The following is a 21,047-nucleotide window of genomic DNA, read 5'->3' as shown; positions in this document are numbered from 1 at the left end:
TAAGAAAACTGAGATGGGCACATAGGCCTTGGCCCTAGGGCTGTCGCGCCACTGAGTTTCGTTATATATATATATATATATATATATATATAACTGTAAGCAGAGTAGTCTCGTTTCCAATGTTCCTTGCTGTTTTTAATTGTTTTATTTAAAACGTTGTTCATAGACTTAATAAATTTGGAATGCTGTAATTTTTTCTATTATGTCTTTCAATGCTGTTGTTTTTGCTGTTTCCAATACCACTTGACAATTAACCAACAAGTTAATTGTCACATAAGCGTGTGTTTTTCTCATTTCAGTGGTGCCATCTATTGCCAAGAACACGACTTCAGCCACACACTCATCCCAGCCCGTTTTTAAAGAGCGGACACCTTCATACATCCATTCATTCAACCACATATCGTAATTTTGTCCTAAATCTGAGAGCGATCAATCTTCATTTCAGTACCCCCAAAGGCATTAATTTGTCTTGGACCTGGGCTCAATTCCCTTCCAACCAGGTAATCCCCGCACTTTTCAATGCTAATATGTGTAACGTTAGAGTAATCTAATCTAAAATTAATACCATATAACATACATAAAGACGACTCTTAAAAGTTATTCAACAAGAAATATTTAAGTTGTAATGTATTTCTTGTCGGAGTTTAAAAAAATAGTTACGAAGAACTAAGAACAAATCTTAAAACAAATTAGAGTAGGCTTAGTAAATTTAGTATATTTGCATGTTAAATTTCTTATTTCCAATAATATGTAGTTTGTAATAAACAAATGAGCAGCAAAGTCTTACAATATCAATAACTATTTGCAAAAGCAAAATTCCTTTCCAAGAGACTCAAAGAAAAGAGAAAACATGTTTCTTTTCTTATTCTATAAAGCTTTAAAATCAGATATGAATCACCATTGAATAGAATTCTGAACTTCTTAAAACTTTCCGACGATGTTTCTAAAATTATTTCTTTTTTTGTAAAATTTTAAATTAACAGTAGGCATTCAATTAAAAATGCTTGTTTTTAAAATTTAAATACATAAGAAATTTTTTGTTTATTAAATTATTATATATTCAAGATTTAGATTATATTCGTATATTTTAACATATCATTTCGTATTTCATATCCAACTTTATTGTTTGGAAGAAATTCATTTACTTTTTTGAACCTGAGAAATACAATTGCCTGACATTTCATTGAAATGTATCAGGTTTATTTTCTTCAAACTTTGCTTCACTTGAATGAATACGATTGAACGATGAAAAATTAAATACTATTGGTAATACTCATTCTTTTGGAAAACGTTATTTAATCCTTATCATACCTAAAGTTGCAATATTGCATTTGGTATTTCTTTTTTAAATATGCATTAAAATAAATAAAATAATAAATTTGAAATACATGAAACTGTCGGTTTACAATTTTTAATGTTAGTCTTACCATTTTGTTTAAAACATAATAACATAAAAGAGAACTGAAAACAAAACTGTAAGCAATATTACTTTAAATTACTAAAATTTCTTCTTGCCTTCGTATTAAAGTTACTATTTAAAATATGTCGAGATATTGAAATCGTTAATTAAAAAATCGGCAAAGATAAAATAAATAAAAAATTCTTTAAATCATTTGTAACAGTGGATGCTATGTTGGAAATAGGTTATTTTTTCACTTTATTTCTTTTATTTGTTATAATTTGCTATTTTTCCTTACATATAATATTTCCTTAGCTATACTTTAAACGGATTAACAATATGAATTGTTTTTCAAAACATTTTCCTTTAAGTTTTATCTTGGTGCATAGTAAAATTTCTTTATGCTTCTTTTTAGATCAAACTAGAATATTCCGACAAATAACACCGCTTAAATAAATGAAATCTCTCACACAAAAGTTTTAAATTGTCATTTTATAGTATTTAAATTTTGTCCATAGAAAAATTAAATTTTATCCTTATAACTGTTATATTTTATTCCTATAACCATTAAAATTTCTTCGAGTTTTCTCATATACACGCGTAAAGCGTAATTACCAAATAGTAATGTATTTATGAATGCAAATTATTAATTTCATACATCCATGAATAATCATATTAAGGGGACATAGAACATTCGAACCAAAAAAGCACCATTTTTATCCGATCATTTTCAATTTTTTTTAGAAAATTGGTAGCATTACTAAAAGTCCGTGTACAAAGTTTCAGAAAAAATAATTATCAGTTTTAAAGTTATTGCTAAAAGTATGTATTTAGTAGACAAGTAAAAAGTTCCTCGAAGGCAATTTTAATTTTTTTAATTAAATTTTTACCCAAAAACGTTGTCCATAGGTATTAATAAATGTAAGGGGATATGGTAACTGTATAAAAATGTAAAGTAACTAGACCTTAAAGTTTCATTGTGTCTCCAAAACTTTCCTCAAAAAGCAATCTTCAACTATGTTCAATTATTAAAATTAAGATATTAATTTTAATAATTGAAATTAAGATATTGAGTAAATCAAATGCATTTAAAATTAAACAAGACCCATCGAAGAGTACCTGAAAACTTTTTCATAGCAAGGAAAAAAAAAACAAAAAAAAAAACACTATAAAATTTCATTATGAGAAAAATCAATTTTGTGAACCAAAACTACATATTAATATATGGACCTTTACATATTCATAATCTTATAACTCGGTAAGAAAAGCCCTGATTTAAACACAGTTTATTGCCTATTATTTAGTCCAGTAAGTTGCCTATTATTGCCTATTATTTAGTCCAGTACAGTGTCCAGTAAATACAATTTGAATACCAAATAAAAATCATCGTAGTTTGCGACTAAAATTACTGCTTCCGTTACCATTACAACTAATATTAAACTGTTATTACGTCCGCTGTAAAGGGATCCCTGAGCCGTGAAGATATCCACTGAGGATCTTTTAGATCAGCACTGTGATTGGTGCGTGCTGGGTGTGGATTTCACATCTACCCGCCAACACTGGTATTAAAACCCGGTTTACCTCATTGGTAGGCGAACGCTCGATCCAGTGTGCCACCACCGCTCCAATTTTTGAATATTTGAATTTTTGCAATTTTGGAGGTAACTTTGATTAAAAGTTAAACTATATGTTAAACCCAAGCCCCTAGTAAAGCCTTATATTATGCCCGAAAAGTTAAGCTATTATGTTGCATACCTTGATTTGCAGTAAGTTACTTATTCCATCTTTAGTTGAAATATTCTTGCTTAATATCTAGCGAGATGTTATACATCACCTACTTCATCGATCACCAAGAACAATATAACTAAGCGACAAAATAAGAGAATTAACTGCATCGTTGCCAACATGATGTGATCTGAAATCTAGTTACTATTCAGAGCTGGGAGGAGAAGGACGAAAATCCGAGAATATAATCTTGTATAGCTACCTGTCACTTTCAATGGATTTCCCTAGGCGCACAGGTGATATAATGATATCGAGCCTCCGCAAGTAGGGTGTGGCAGTCGATGCGTTCTTGCATATCTGAAGCTCGGCTCGCCTGTCAGTTTAAGAGAAACGATACCCAATAATTCTTCTATAAATCTGGTTTTCCACATAGAACATTCTTTTGGAAAGTTTACCAAAGTAGCTGTTTGATGGAAGATTACTGGATTAACGTTAGGGCACATCAAAGAGAAGTTTATACTTGATAATATTTATAATTCAGTATCATACTTTTTCCCAGTATTTTCTGAAGGAAATCTACTTTTTTTCTATTTTGAGATTCATAAATCCATTTCTTAATAAACAATTGCTTTTTATTTAGTGTTTTATTACATTTTATTGCATTTCATTGAAGCTCAATTTATCCAGAAATGCCTTCAAAATGTAGCAGGAATTTACTCCCTATTCAATTTAAAAGAATTTCATTATGAAAATTAATTAAATCGTCTATGGAAAATTATCTGCTGGATTTGAAATCATTTGTTGTATTGTGAATCATCCATTGTATTGTAAATCATCTATTGTATTGTAAATCATCTATTGTATTGGAAATCATCTATTAGAAATCTTGGAAATGATTCCCTGTCACCTGATCCTGCTGGCAGCCAGTGTAATTTTGGATATCCTGCATATTGTGTATACATTTTTACATCGAAATGTAATATCCATGTAATATCTTTTTTTAGTTTATAGCAAATAATCATAATATTTTCATTCATCGTATTCTTATTCATAATCTTATTCACAAATGTGAAATTCCATTGCTAACTACAAAGTAAAGCTGACAATTGCCTTATCATAGTTATATATTTTACTGCCAATAATTCACGAGCATGTTTAGTTATCAGAGGAAAACTGCAGTATGATGATAATAATAATATGTCCGGCTGTATTAATACGTTGGAATTATGCAGGCATGTCTTGATTCCCAAAAGAATATTTACTAATTACAATATTTATATTTTTTCTATTTTTTTTCTATTGGTTAATTGTTAGAGAAAAAATTCATTGTTGACTGGTTATAGAAGTATTTGCTATCTAACTTGGTGCTTTTGAACAATGCACCCTATATGGTTTTGTTTCTTGATTAAGCACGGATATTGTTTTACTTGACAAATTGAAATTTACTTGACGTTAGCAAACTTGCTTCAGAAAAAGGTATATACTATTTAAATCTGATTTACAGTTAAAGGTTTTTAACTAAGTTTACGTGAAATTTACTATTAAAATAACGTTTTGAAAGCAGGAAAACCAATTTACTTATAATTGGAAAAAATATATTAAATAATTTTTAATTATCGTAGCATAAAATTTAATAATCTGAAATTTTTTTTAAAGAAATAGCGTAGAGTAGCAAGTCACAATGATTATATTGATTGTATCGATTTTACTTTCTTGATTTGAAAAATAAATCTCAAATTATCATGGATAAAGTTTAAAGGAAACACATAGCATAAACCTCTAAAAAAGAATTTCCTTACTTTTCAAAGATATTTATTTTTTAGCTGTTCCAAAGTTCTATAGCTTGTTTTCTTTTTTCAAAATTAAAAAGAATTAACTAGTAGATTTGAAAAATGCATGTTTGTTAATAAAATTATTTTCATATTTTTTTTTCAGTTGTTCAAAATAATTGATATAGTAAAAACTGTGTGCCTCATTTTCTAATTAAAACAAAGCAAACGTTTTTACAGATATTTATTTGCATTTGATTTCTTATAGACCACAATTTTTTTTTTAAATTTTAAAAATATTTTGCCCAAAAGGAATTTCGAAAAAAATGAATTCCTAATGATGCCCTGCTTCTCTGAACAATTTAAATGAAACTTAGGTTTGCAGACGAGCCACGCAGGGTGACATTTTGCTTAGACTAGAGAGATATCTCTCTCATAGGATGAGGCTGAGTAATATAAGCAAGTGAAAGAGATGAACGTATCTTCACAAATTCTAACATAAGGATTCGAACATAAATTTAATGCTTAATGTGAAATAATTTTACATCAATTATTTACATTAAATACGTTAAGAAATATCGTCATGTAAGTGAAACGTCATAAAGGTATTTAACGTCTAACTAAAATTACTTTATTTAACATATTTTTATTACTATATAAGTTGAATATCTTTTAATACAAATGCGACAAAAGTACATATTATCATTTCGTCAAATTTGCTAGTTGCTTTTCTTTCTGTTACATTTCTTTAAAAAAAAAATCAATTATGCCCCTTTTTCACATAATCACCCTATGAAATGTAAAATAAATCTCGATTTGAATATACAAACTACACGATGAAGAAAAGAAAAGCCTCTTAAATTTCAAAAAAATTAAAATCTCATTAAATATGACTTAGATCATACGTTTTTTACATGAAATAGCAAACTAAAACTTATACAAAAAAGTGTGTCAGAGGCAAATAAATCTAAACAATTAAAAAATGTCACCTTAGTGTCACAATAATTTTTAAAGTCATCTTTTAGTTGGGTATTTCGTAAGAATTATATCTTTTTGGAAAATATTTTTCTTAATTCCGCACCAGGAAAAAAATTTTTTTTAAAAAAAATCTTGCGCTTTTTTATAAATCGTGCGAAACCAATTTATCTTAAAATTCAGCGAAAGCAATCTATCTAACTCGCACTAAAAAAGAAAAAAAAAAGCTTAAAACCCGCTTAGTTTAATTGTTCTTAAAACTTAGTTTCTCTTCCATTTCGCTGAATTTCGCCTTCAGCATTTTAGCTTTTACAGAGGGATTCGATGTTTCTACAATAGGTTTTTTTTAGAACTCCTGCGTATTTCTTAACCCGAAAAAAAAGAACATCGGCACTTTTTAAGTAACCGTTAAAGAGTTCAAACTTCCCTTTTTTTTATCGTTTCTTTACTTAAAATTCTTTTACTTGTTAAATTTCCTCTGCTTTATGAAAGCACGCTTGAGAGGTCTCATTTGGCGATATATTCTTTATCTTTATTTTAAAAGTTTGCTCATTTAGGAAATGTTTGGATATTTAACTTTCACTAATACCTTTAATGCATGGCTACACAAAGGTCAAACAGAAACTTACAAGGTAGTCAATAATTTGGCATATGCTAAACAGTTAAAACCAAAATATTTTTTAATACTTTATGCTTAAAAATTAACTTCTTAAAAGGCAAAGAACGTAAAGTATCTCGAAAAAAAAATGGATTTTCAATTTAAATTGATGAGCGTAGTTTGGTGAACCGATTGATATAATGCATGCAACAATAGGAATTTCAGCAATATATCAATTCATATACTGTATGTATTTAATAATAAAGCATTAAACAATTGATGAGCAATGTATTTCGTTAATTTTATGCTTATAAACTTATCTGCTTGATAGAAAATAATATGAAGTGCTGGATAAATAAATATTTGTATGACTTAATTTTATGAGAGAAATTTTCTGTACCGATTGGTATATTGCATACACATAACAAAATTTTCAACCATGAAATATATATATATATATANTATATATATATATATAACAATTAGAAATTTCAGTAAAAAAAAATTTAGACAGAAAAAAAATTATTTAATTGTTATTTTGCCACATTCAAGCGAAACAGTCAAATAATTATAAATAAAACGGTATTTAAACTGTTAAATGTGAGAAAAACCGCTTATTGACTGCTTTCACCAAATACAGTTAAACAACTAGAATTTTATCCTACTAGGCTTATCTGATGAAGTAACTTAGTTCAACAAAATTTTTTAGTAAATTGTACGGACGCGTTTAACTTTTACTATAAATAATATTTTATTTTATAAACGTCGTTGTTCAGCCGAACCAATTATGAGTTTACGATTACCGATGTTCAACTCCGTAGACTCGTATTTTTAAACTCAATACCCTAGTAATTTCAAAACCCAGAAGACAATGGAACTCTTGATTCACGTATGAGGAGAAATTTTTCACTCATGGGGGACTTTTTCAATGAAACTAACCGGCATTAGCGTTACATGTGGAAGAAAACCTCCAAACCCTCGCATGGTTAGTCAGACGACATGGGGACTCTAAGCCATGATCCGTCGCCTATTTAGGAAACTGCGTCTGCACTGTGGTCGATGCGATTTCTAATCTCAACCATCGCTGAGATTCGAACCAGGGTTACCTCGAACAAAAAAGGAGTTACAGTTAAAGGGGGGTCTTGGTACTGAAAATGACGTCACGCATCACGATCCATGTTTCAGCTGGTTTTGTGTTAGTTATATGCTGAATTGATTTTAGCATGCTATAAATCATCAGATTTACAATCATCAGAAGCCACTTTAAAAATTTTATTTTGGTACTCCAAGTTCATTGATCTTCTGTTTACTCGTTGTTAATTGGTATCTTAAATGGTGGGGATAAGAATTCTGGTTTTAGAATAATATTTTAATATTCGTAAAAATGCTATGCAATATCCCATGAAACTTGTTCAAAATGTGATTTATTTTTGGAGTAATAATGAAAAGCAAATTATATGTTATTCTAGATGGTTAAAGTATATCAACTAACACACATTGTTTATATATTTATTTTAAAGTTTGTACTTTATTTTTTAAGTTTTATGTGGGAGAATTTAATGACTTTATTACATAATACATTAATTGGGGGACATTAAATATTGAAGTTTCCCATGAATTTGGTTACACAATACTTGAAAATAATAATTTTTATCATGCTTTAAACTATAAAGTAATTAAAATATGTTTCTAATACTTTTCCTTTGCTATTGTACATAATTGTTTTTTAACCATGACAGGTTAAAAAAAAATTTCTCAATAGTTTCTTCTGTTTGGCAATTTAAATTAAACTTTTTCTGAAATTGAATGATTCACCAATAGTTATTTTAATTGTTAATATCTTGCTTATATTTTTTATTGCAGGATACCATTGCGAAAAAATATTTAGCTTTTTATGATGATATTAACACTTCTCCACATTTCTGTAATTTTTGCATCGTCTAAGGTAAGAGTACCAAATGTTCGCTGGTAAAACAGGTTTCGAGTGATGGATTTCTGGTGATAATTGACTAATTTCCTCAGACTTCTTTTCTTACCTAATCTATTTTATAATGAGATGTGTTAATTGGTACGTTGCCTAATGGTTCCTAATAAATTTCTTAACTAAAATAAGTAGAGGCAGAAATTTCTTCAATTTGAGGAAATTTGATTTTCTTCAATACTCAGAGTGTTACCTTTTGAAAATTTTCCATTAAATTAACAACAGGCGTCTTAGCAAATGGGCAAAGTTGGTAGAATGTTTCTCCCCAATACGTTCTTCCCTATCTAATAACATTAACTGGTTTAACTACAGGGAGAAGACTGCTGGTTATCATACAACTTTTTGCGTGCAGAACCGTCAGTGGGTTAAAGCAAATAATATCACGATATTAGCATTACATTTTTACAATGAATAATGCAATCTATATTTTTTCCTCTTGTTGTTTTCTCTTCTTGATACAATGCTAATTGATTTTAAATTGTCCTCTAAATCATGATTTTGAGTTTTTTCATGGGTAAACTTTTTTTAAGAAACGATGAATTATATTTTCATTTAATAAAGAACAACGAAGGATTTAAATTGCTGCACTATGGCAAAAGGGTTTAACAACAAAAGGATTCTATTCTTACTATAATTTTTGTTTATTATGACATCTATATTTCATGGTATATATAATTATTTCCTGTGGTAGGGTACACTATTACCCTGTAATATAATAGGTGGTCCAATTTAAAAATTATGGGTCAANTATATATATATATTACATATATATATACTACATTATTGAAGTTTATTGTAAAAACTATAACTTCAAATATCTAAGGTGTTTCTGAAATATTTCTTTGAAAGCAAGTACTAGTTTTGTTTCAAGCATAGTAAAGAAAATACGAGAATTCCCTAGAATGAAGAGTACACAATAAATATGGGTAGCGTTTCTGATACTCTGAAGATTTATTGTCCCTTGTTCTAAATGTCAAGAACCCTGACTCATTTCAACCCTCTCTTCTATAAAACGGAATACGAAATTAAGTTTGGAAGGGGGAGGACAGGAACTGAGAGTTGGACATGCATATATTAAATCGAAAGCGCAGTTCCGTCACTATTTGATGTGTTTACTTCAAGATTATCAGCTTCGACGAAGCAAAGCAGAATAGTGTAGGTTTTAAAGTTTAGTTTCAATGCTTACCGCCAAAGATGAAGTGCAAATTTTAGCCTACATTTCAGTAAATAGAAATTGTACCTTCACAAAATTGTCACTCATAATGTTTATATTAAAACCCTCTAATGTACGAAATGGTTATGATATCTAATAGAATCAAAGCAAAATATGACACAAAATATCAAGAACTAGATTAACACTCTGGGAGTTGAGACCCCATTGGAAAACTATACAGTCATTCCCTTACTATAATCATTTTCCTATTAAATAACAAAAGAAATCATTTTTTTTTAATTATTTTTTATGCAGGAAGAAAATATGCGTGACTGAACAGATCTAAGCGTATTATCTGAATGCATGAAATAATTATGATTTGGAACAGATTAAAAATGGAATATAGAAGAATATATCGAAAACTAAATTAACACATTAAGCGTTGAGCCCTCATGGGTAAAACTATACCGTAGTTATCTTGCTACAATCACTTTCCTATTGAGTAATAATTTAAAAATTGTTTATTTTATGCAAGAAATAAATATGCATGCTTAAAATGATCAATGCATGATAAAGTAAAACTTTACAATGCGAATAATTCATCCCGAATAAAGTCAGAAAAACTACATACTGCCCTCACGACTCTTCTAACAAGAACTTTACAAACAAGTAACAAGAAGAAGAAAAAATATTTTAACCGATTGGGAAAGGGGAATAAATTAAACAAATAACCAGATACAACTGGGTGGGAAGGTTTGATGTGAGAAGGCTTAGAACCTCATGTATTCAAGATGCAGAAGTGAACTTAAGAAGGATTCCTTAAACCTCAAACCAATTAATAACGTAATAATAATTATTGCTACACAGTAATTATTGCTAATTGCTAATAACCAATTACAAATTACAAACTTTAAACATATTACTAATGTTAGTTGTATCAAGGGTATTCACTAAATTTCCTGTCAGTGAGATTTTGCGTTTATTGGATTCTAAACATATACTTAAACTACAAATTAAAGTATAAGAAAACTATGTTTAAAATCAGGTAATTAAACGTTCTTTTATCGCCCTACATAGCAAGATTCTTTAGATTTAAGTTTTCTTTCACTAAAATCATTCAGTTTTTCTCATCAGCCATTGACTTCAAATTTTCAAAACAGTTTCATAATATTAAATTTCTAATTATTTAGGTAATGAGCTTTATAGCATCCTGTTTTTTCAACTGTTTCGAAATTCTTAATTTCTTCACTTAACTTCAACTTAATTTCTACATCTTACACCCCTGTTTTTCTTCCTTTAACCCTGCAGCGCCTATTTCTTACGCTTCTGTATATTCTTCAAACATGTTCCCCAGTTTTATATGTTCGAAACTCAGTTAGATTCTAAATTATATTTTATAACCAAAACTGTTAAAAGAGCCAGTATGATATTATAAATTCAACCTCAATAAACAGAAACACATTAGAATAAATTTATTGATGATTGGAATAAATTTATGAATTCTTTATGGTTTAAATTTATTCTTATTTGAGATCAAACAATATTGTTATGAAGCTTATTTTAAAAATTTTTGAAATAATAATTCAAAATTTTCCAACAAAATTGCACCAGGTTCTTCCCGTAATTTTTTCGATTAAACTAAACAAGTACTGAATTTACCACTTACAAATACATTAATACTTTCTTCTTTGCAAAGATGGTCTGACTCGTGTATTTTTCAATATACCCGAGCATTAAATAGATCTGCTTTCGTTTATTAAATTTTGTCGTCATCCTGCATTGATTTCGTGCTTGAGCAGGTTCCTTAATGAGAGCATAATTAATTTTCTTCCACGAAGTAAGGAGAACAGGCAAACGTTCTACTTGTTTTTGATGGAATATTGGAGAAACTCCAGAACTAATAACACTTAGGGATTCGCATAGAACTGATTCCAATGCAAGCCGCCCCATCACTGTTACAAAGTTTATGATTAAGAATTTTCCCAGAAATATCTAAATTCTTTCTGTTATACAAAACAACGTATGTATTTTGTTTTATAAATCATGCTTTCTAGTTTGTTTCGTTATTTGAGGAGGATTAAATATTTGCTAGCAAAGTATCTAACAAGGAAATTAGGAATATATTTGAGTGTTATTAAGCTGATAAATTTATGTGCGTACAGTGGACAAAATAAAAAAAAATTGGTGAGTTACCAACTTATATATTTAAAGAAATTGTATTACTAAAGGAAATATTTGTCAAGAAACTTTAAATATTACATACAAACATTAAATGAATAAACTTAACTGTTTATTTATTTTTGTTTAATTATTTATTTTTTAAGTATAAAAATATAAATTCACTCCCGCAATTTAAGTGATATAAGTAGTTTATCAAAAAAGTGATTAGAAATTTAAATTATTAAAAATATTTCTCTTTTAATAATTTCTCTTTTATTTTGTTGAAATGTTTTCCAGGGTATATTTAACAATAAAAAAGTTTCAATTGTTCAAGAATTTTGAAATTTTAATCAAAACTATTGTTCATATGAGAAGCTTATTTTAAAAAAAAAAAGATTTGCATACCATCTTTGTAAAAAGAATACAGTTTATCAAAAAAAAAAATTTTAACTCATTTCTTCAAAGAAAAATGATACATTTGCTTTTCGTTATGATTCATCAAAACAAAATCTAACATTTTATAAAAGAATTCTTGCGTGTTTAGTGTCATGGTTTCTTCAATAAAATGTCTTAGAAATTGCATTTATTTCTAAAAAAAAGTGCTTTCCTTTACATTTTCTATTTTCCTTGCCCTTCATAACAAACACTCCATTTTATTATGCGTGCAAATCTACTTTACGTGCATTGGACTTAACATTGTCAGTATTACTCATGCACGGAAAAGAGTTATAAAAACACAAATTTTCCTCCAACTCTACAAGATTCGTGACAGGTTTTTCCGAAAACCAAAATGCCACATGGTAAAAAGAGGACAGTGAAAATGCAAGGCCCTCAAGAAGTCTTAATAAAAAGGACAGTCCTAGATTTAGTGGCCTTTTCAAGTTTTTGTATTGCTTTTTTTATTTTTCTATGCATATTAAAACTTCCCCTCATCTTTGATAGAGCATTGCGTTACTTTTTAAGAATTCAAAAAGCAAATTTTAAATCAGTCTTTTTTGTTTGCTTCGTTTGCTTTAACGCGCATCAAATAATGGGCTTTATATTTTTAAAAGTAAAACTTTTATGGATTACTAATTTATAATTTGTGATTAAATTTTAATTTATAATTTATAATTAATTTTTTTAAATTAAAATTGTTAAAATTTTATTTATATATTTAAACAAATTCTTGTTTGAATAACTTATCAAAAGTTATGAATGTCGAAATCATAATTTAAAGTTATGTGGCGTAACTACCACTACGAAAATTAAACACCAATTCACTGGTATATAAGACATGCTAACTTGATTCATTCAAGATGTACCTTTTGATAGATGAAGGTTGGCATGGTCTATAACTCCGCCCCCACAGTTATATCAACTGCAGTGCACTTTAGCAAAATAAAAAAGAGTGATTTTTTTCCTTGTGGTATTGAAATAAATTATACTAGAAATAAAATGTACTCCATATATTTTTTATTTTGATACATTATTATGGAAGTGAACTAGTTTGATAAAATATTTCTCGAACCAAAATCAATGTAAGCAATCTGTTTAGATTTTTATTATCTGGCGTTCCTAATTTCTGGAGTACATTTAATATTCTGAATAAAGTTTAATAAAACCATATGTATTTGTTTTTAATATTTTTATTTCTTACGATCTGACTCATTCAAATTCAGTAAGTTGATTTGAAAATCAATTTAATAAAATTTTAGTTTGATAAAAGTATTTTTTCTCTTTACGACTATCACAGTTTTGCATGATTTGTAACTTCATGTGATAGCATAAATTATTCAAATGAAAACAAAAAAAATTATGAGTTATTTGAAACACTTAAGCAGAGTATTCATTATTTAGTCTGCATATTATTTTCTTTTACAATTCTAATGCATATATATATATATATATATATATATATCTATATATTTCCTTAAAAGATATGTCTTTAAAAAACTAAATACTTCCATTCAATTATAAAGCATAGACATGTGTCTCTTTTTTAAAAAAAAAATTTAATGACATGCCATTAAAACCACTGTCGCAATCTCAAATTAAAATATTATAATTTATAAATTATATGAAACACTTTATCAATTTCCTATTTATTTTAACTACATATAGTTTTCCTTTGCAATTCTAATATATTTTCCTTTTTGTACATTTCAAAAAAATTTATCCTAAAAATAAAAAAAAATCCAATTTCTTCCACTTGATCATAGATATGCGTATGTATAGATATGCGTCTCTTTTTTTCATGAAATTAAATTAAGTGCATGGTGGAGAAACAAAAACCCTCCGTTACCCTAATCAAAACTTTTTAAATCATAGATTATCTTAAACACTTCATTATTTAACCTACATAATATTTCCTGTACAATTCTAATACCTTTTTTTTTTTGTATTTCTTAAAAAAAGATAGATTTAAAAAATACAATTTCCTCTATTTAATCATAAAATATAGAGATGCGTCCCCTTTTTTGAAAAGAATTTAAATGCAAGCTGCAGAAACAAAATACCATCAATTGTCCTACACTCCAATCTGCAAAATGTATAAATGGCCACAGACGCGATGGAGCCTAATCAAGAAAAAAACCATGGGAAGAACTAAAGGGGAATGTGAAAAAAGGCTGGAGAATGTGAAAGATATATCCGAAATGGTGAAAAGGAAAAAAAGGGAAAAAATGTAGATACATGTAAAAAAGATTACCTCAAGGGATAAGATGACATGTGGTTCTTTTTAGTGTGCCATAAAGATTTTTCGCGTCGAAATTCCCAGAAATACAAAATGAAACTTCAGATGGAATTTTGAACGGGTATGTGACGTCACTAACAGCTGTCGTTGATGAGGATTTAAGATGAGTTTTGCCATCGATCCTGTGAAACCGTTGAACTGAATTTGTTTGCGTGATCAGATACACTACATATACTAAATTTGAAATTGTACTTTTTAAAATGAAATTTTTTCGAGTTCGCTTAAAATGTAATCATTTTTAGAGAAGAGGTTTAATTAAAACAGCGAATTCTTTTCTATAAATTATTCAGACAAATTTTTATTAGCAGCTGCCTTCTTTAACAAATGCGAAAATTCAAATGAAATGCTTGTCTTCTTTAGGAAAAATATTTAAATGATGTTATTTGAGCATATTGGGATGATTTTTTCTTACGAAATATCAAGGCAGCTTGTTACACTAATAGCTGTTGAACTGTAAATTTTAATATCAGTATTTGCACGATTAAGATAAGAACATTAAATTGTTTATTGCTATAAAAAATATAAAAAAAAGAATATTATTTTTTTCTTCTGAATTTATAACCTCATTAAAAATGTTTGAATGTGTTAATTCTATTTCGAATCAAAGTAAAGTAAGCTTTTGTTTAATTCTAGTTTTTGTTTAATAAGATATATAAACGTTATACAATTTTCTTAAAAATTTAATACACCCTACCCTTATAAGTAAATCACACTATTGGGATGTTTCCCTTATAAATGAATTTATACTGAACTGCAAAAAATTTCTGATCAAATTACGGTAAAAATTGCAGGTACTCTGTATGTCGGTATTCAGTGTGCCGGTATTCAGTGTGCCGGTAATTTTTATCTCTAAATCCACCTTAATGAAACATTTTTCGTAATGAAACAATCTGATATACCGCCGATCTGATTACAGTAATTATCATAAAATCACTTAATAACTCTAATTAAATAAATATTACAGTAAAAATGATGATATAATATTCTAAGATAAAAAAAAATATACAGTAAAACGGATTCAACCGTAGAATTGATTTTACGGTTGAATAGATTTTAAGGTGAAATAAATTTTCTGGTAAAATGATTCTTACGGTCAAATAGATTTTAAGGATGATGCACCCAAAGTGCCGTTATTTCCATCCGTAATTTGATCCTGAATTTTTTACAATGTAGTTGATAATATAAAAACACTTTTAAGTGATGTGTTATTTAGCTTTTTTGATCTAAAATGATGTAATCTCCTGGTTTGAAAAATCCATTAAGTCATATTTTGACAAAAAAAAAAAAAAACAATACTTAATTTAATAATTCAGTTTAATTTTTTATTAAACTTTAAATATTTTAAGAGTATAATCATTAACTTTAACATGCAAACTAACAATATTTTGTGACAGTTATTTAATGCTTGAAAAACTGAAAAAAAACAGGTAAAAAAAAGACCTGAAGGGAGATGGTGAGCGTGGCTTAGAATTAATTTTCAGCACTGCATTTTCTTCTCCCATTAAATAAATTTCCTAACTGAGTTTAAACAGCACGCATTCAGCTCACACATACTTTAGACACTGTTAAAACGTGGCTAATCTTGCAGCAATTTTATGAATCGAAACTCACATTAAACGCGGGCTCAATGGCAGAGAGAATGTCCTGGAGAGATTAAACCGACTCAGAATAATTGATTTAGTCTTTTCCAGAAACTGGACCCCAGACCTGTTTCCCGTCGTTCATCAGACGTGAAATGGCGCGGAAAGGCATAGCATCGGCAAAATTCTATTTTATGGTAAAATGAACCAAGTCCAGTAACATAGGGACATTTTTAAGACTATGTGATGTAAACTTCTTTACAGAATTCTATACACCTTTCAGAAGCTTTGGAAATAATAGTTTGAATGAATATGGGTTTGATAGATGATACATTTATCCATTTGTTCTAAATCTTTTCATACATTTCCTCATAAATTTTCATATTAAATACGTATGTTTATATGGTAGAAAAGTTTAATGGGGTTACATTTATTCATTTTAACACAGCAACTTTCTGAGAGATACTTTATGCGAAAGTTTATGTTACAAAGTATAATTAATCTCTTACTTTGTGTTACATCACAGAATAGGTTAGCATATTTAAAAAAAATATTAAAATAAGTAAAAATACCCAACTTAAATTACATTGTTATGCATCATTTTTTTCTGCAAGTGATACTGAATGCAACTTATGTGAAATTAGATGCATTGAAACATGCGCAAAGATATTAGAATAATAATTATAAACGAAGTATAAATATATGTAACGTATTTCTTAATTTGAATAGTGACACGACCCACCCTATTTGTGTAGGGTTTACGTCAAGCAGAAAATGTACAATAAATAGAAATAAAAGTTACAGAGGAACCCAAAGGGGCAAACAGACAGTCAAAAGACCATAGTAATAAAATAAAACACAATAAAACCACAATGTAATGAAGACGAACACAAAAAAGAAAGAACTGGGAAGTTAAACTGAGAAGTTAAACACCATCGTAATGGAAAAATGCAGGTAAAACAGATATAAAGAAATTGTAAACTAATGTATTTCTTAAAAAAAAAGTCTTTTAAAATCCTCCTAATCAGTTGCATCTGGCCAACTAAGCATCTGGTGTAAAAGTTACTCTTATATTATTTCGTGGTAAAATATTACGCATACCAAAGCATTTAGTGCTCAATCAAAATACAGATTAGAATTGCTTGGAAAAATATTCTTGTTATGAAATAAAAATAGTTTTATGGTTTTGGTTTCCCTTGCTTATGATTTTTTTTTCAACTTAGGCTTTTATTTTATTTATAGCAAATACAACGCCTTAACGTTTATTAGGGAGCAAAAAAAGAGTTAATGAATAAACAATATATTTATTTCTGGCCGATAATTGCTGTTTAATGCAGCTCTCTTCTGCGTTAAATATTAAACATCACTGAAACTAAGAAAATGCTTTACTTTATTGTTGTTATATCTACTTCTGTTGCAATTATAACTAAAACAAAAATACAGAACTAATTACTTATATGAAGTATCTACGGTTAACTTTGAAATTCTGTCCAAATTATAGCTCAGTGTGTTTCGACTTGCTAACGCGCGAAAATATTTATCAGTGACAGTGTACATACTTCCTTTCTTTTCCTTTCAGACGCGGATACGTACCCAGGTTGGTAAAATACTTATCCGTATAATCCGCGTCTGGCCACTGTTCCAGCCAACCGCAACAAGGAGAACGTACTTGATTAGTGGCAATTATTTAAAATTTCAATCGAAAGGAGGTTGCAACTTTGTTTACAAATATAATTGTTTTATTTGCTGTTGACGTATGCCTGTTTAAGCAGAGGGGGTGTGATTGTTCTTATTTTCCAGTGGAGCCATCTATACCCAAGAATTCGACTTCTGCCACACCTCCAAACGTCACACCCGTTTATAGGGCGGACCCATTCATACATCCATTCATTCATCCACAGATCGCAATTTTGGCCTGAATCAGAAAACGATCGATCTCCAATCTAGTACCCCCAGAGGCATTGATTTGCTATGGGAACATAGAGGACTTTTGCTACTCGACAGATTTAACGAGTATCAGTCACTTTACTACACGGGGAGTCTTCGGTCGGCGGGGTTTGAACCCATGATCTCTCAGACATGGGCCCAGCGCCCTACCGACCAGGCTATCCCGGCCTGCTTTGTTTTACTTAATTTAGTTATTAAATATGTCTGAAAATAAAATTTGAAAAAAAAATATATACAAATGTGCATGCATTAATTACACGCCACTACATAGCTTTGGGAAAAAGTTAATTTCTACTAAGGAAATAGAAAATTTTGCAAAGCCTTTAAATTTATCGGTTAAATCAACTGAGATTAAAATCAGCGTATTGTTGAATTCATCATTTTTCTAAATAAACTGGTATGTTTCTTCTGAAAAAGTTCTAGAACAAATTTTCTTACATAAGAGCCCTAGGGAACATGTTTCGTGAAGCCCCAGGAAACGAGCGGGATAAACGTCTGATCAACCAAAAGACCATATAATGACCAAAAGAAAAAAAACGCTATTTTATCCTAAGAAGGATTGAGTAGCTAATACATAGATCTACAATGATTACTTTATTCTTACATCTAGTTTTTTTTCCAGATATCTAGGGTATTTATTCATTGAAAATAGGTTTTTGCTTCCGATTTACCTCTTTAAACATCATCAGCACAAATTAATTAGCATATTTAAAATCAAGCACTCGAAAAACAAAGGTTGTATCTGATTAAGGGAAAATTTAATTATTGCAAATAAATTTACTAAGATCTTCTGTTTTTATTTCCTTACACGTATGGTGCGCAAAATAAGAAACGGACCACCCTAAATAATTTTTGATCTAATAATCGGATCTTAACATTTTAGGTCGCGTTCTTAATGATTTGAGGGGGTGACCTCAAATATGCTAATTAATTAGTGCAGACGACATTTTAAATTACGAAATCAGATACAAAAACGCACGTCCTCTGAGTAGGCGTAAATTTTTTCAACGGATTCGGATTTCAATCCCCCAAAATATTGGGGGAAGCCACAAAGGGAAATTTGGTCCCCATAGTTAGATCAAGAGAGCAATCCAATGTTTGAACCACTTAATGTTAATTTTACTAATTGCGTATTTCGCCTTACCTCGAGAACTTCTTAAGTGAATTCCAAAACTTTTGCACACAATTATAAAATTCGTTTATCCAAAGATAATTTCATATAAAAAATAAATTTTAGTAGTTTATTTAAAAATTATTCTATTTAATAATTGTCGAAAAAAATTGAATTGCAAGGTATACATTTTCTTACATCATTTTAAAGTATTTAATTTTTCGTGGCAAAATCACAATTTGTGCGAAAGCGGTAGAATATCTCCTGAGCAATTAAATTTTATGTATACGACATTTTCAAAATTCGATTTCTCAGAAACGATTCGACCGATTATTTCTGAGAAATTGAATTTTCTGAATTAATATTGAATTAACTGAATTGAATATTCTTCGACAGGAGACTTCATTAAAATATGGCAAAAGTGACAATGACAAAGAGGTAATGGCGCGAACTTTAGGTCAAGACTCAATAAGGTGATTCAGACATAGTTCAATTATCATGTGGCAATAATCCCTTGCCTCCAATGATAGCAATGCATCTATGGTCTAAAGTGTAGAATACAACATCATCTTTATAATACACTGTAGCAGTGACATTATGTTATTTCCACTAATTACAATTAAACCCTTTTGAATAATGAATCTCAACTCAGTCCCGGTACCATCCCCACCAACATTTAAATAGTGGACCACTTTAGATGTCGTTATGTTGTTTTCATACTGTTGGAAGGCTATACAGATTCATTGCTGCATGTCTTTCAGCTATGCACTCTTACTTCCACGAGTTATAAGCCATAGGTCTATTAATCCTATTTAACATTGTTTAGATTCACATTTGGTCCCAAGTTGATTCTTACAGCAATTATCATAAATCTACAGAAGTTTTGCTTGGTTTAGAGTCACCTTGAAACCAAACATTTGCAAAGCTTGTATTATCAAGCTAAAATTCCATATCAATGATCCTCTTGAAAGGATCTTTGCAGCTCGCAATCCATACTTATAATCCTCCCACGCATATGATTCTTTATTATCCTTCCTTTTGATAACACTCTTTTTTAACACTTTTTATTGTATTTTTTTATTGTGTGGATTCTGGAAGAAAATTCAGATTTACAGAATTAACTAAAATCAATGCTTATAAAATATTATAATTTTAAATATCTGTTACTTGAACTTGGATGTGACGAAGAATGGAAGAAAAATAAAAACTGAATAAACAAAGAGCTATAATAAAAAATTTTAAATATATGGTTAAAAACAGTACTTACATTTTAACAGAAGATAAAGTTGATTTAATTGAAAATGTTCAGATGCATAAAGATAATTTTTTCTGTTTGCCTTCAGGCATCTTCGCACATCTTTGTAAAAGAGATATTTTGGGGAATTATTTACAATACCTAAAAAAGAATATAGAAATTAGGCATCACAAAGGATTTTTATGCATTACAGCAAATTTGACAAGATGGAATATATATCAATTAAATTTTATGTATACGACATTTTCAAAATTCGATTTCTCAGAAACGATTCGACCGATTATTTCTGAGAAATTGAATTTTCTGAATTAATATTGAATTAACTGAATTGAATATTCTTCGACAGGAGACTTCATTAAAATATGGCAAAAGTGACAATGACAAAGAGGTAATGGCGCGAACTTTAGGTCAAGACTCAATAAGGTGATTCAGACATAGTTCAATTATCATGTGGCAATAATCCCTTGCCTCCAATGATAGCAATGCATCTATGGTCTAAAGTGTAGAATACAACATCATCTTTATAATACACTGTAGCAGTGACATTATGTTATTTCCACTAATTACAATTAAACCCTTTTGAATAATGAATCTCAACTCAGTCCCGGTACCATCCCCACCAACATTTAAATAGTGGACCACTTTAGATGTCGTTATGTT

General features: G+C 29.1%; 1 protein-coding gene across 2 annotated transcripts in view; it reads right to left on the bottom strand.

The window, feature by feature from the left end:
• Window positions 1-21,047, bottom strand: part of LOC107456467 (kin of IRRE-like protein 1) — a 226,162-nt gene that overhangs the window by 141,834 nt on the left and 63,281 nt on the right. For both annotated transcript variants that reach the window (XM_071178515.1, XM_071178516.1), the window contains exon 2: window positions 20,400-20,528. The gene's annotated coding sequence lies outside the window, so the exon portion shown is untranslated. The remainder of the gene's footprint in view (window positions 1-20,399; window positions 20,529-21,047) is intronic.

This window comes from Parasteatoda tepidariorum, chromosome 3, assembly GCF_043381705.1.
Source record: "Parasteatoda tepidariorum isolate YZ-2023 chromosome 3, CAS_Ptep_4.0, whole genome shotgun sequence".
Lineage (NCBI taxonomy): Eukaryota > Metazoa > Arthropoda > Arachnida > Araneae > Theridiidae > Parasteatoda > Parasteatoda tepidariorum.
The sequence above is the reverse complement of the archived record's forward strand: the minus strand, read 5'-3'. Positions and strand labels throughout refer to the sequence as shown.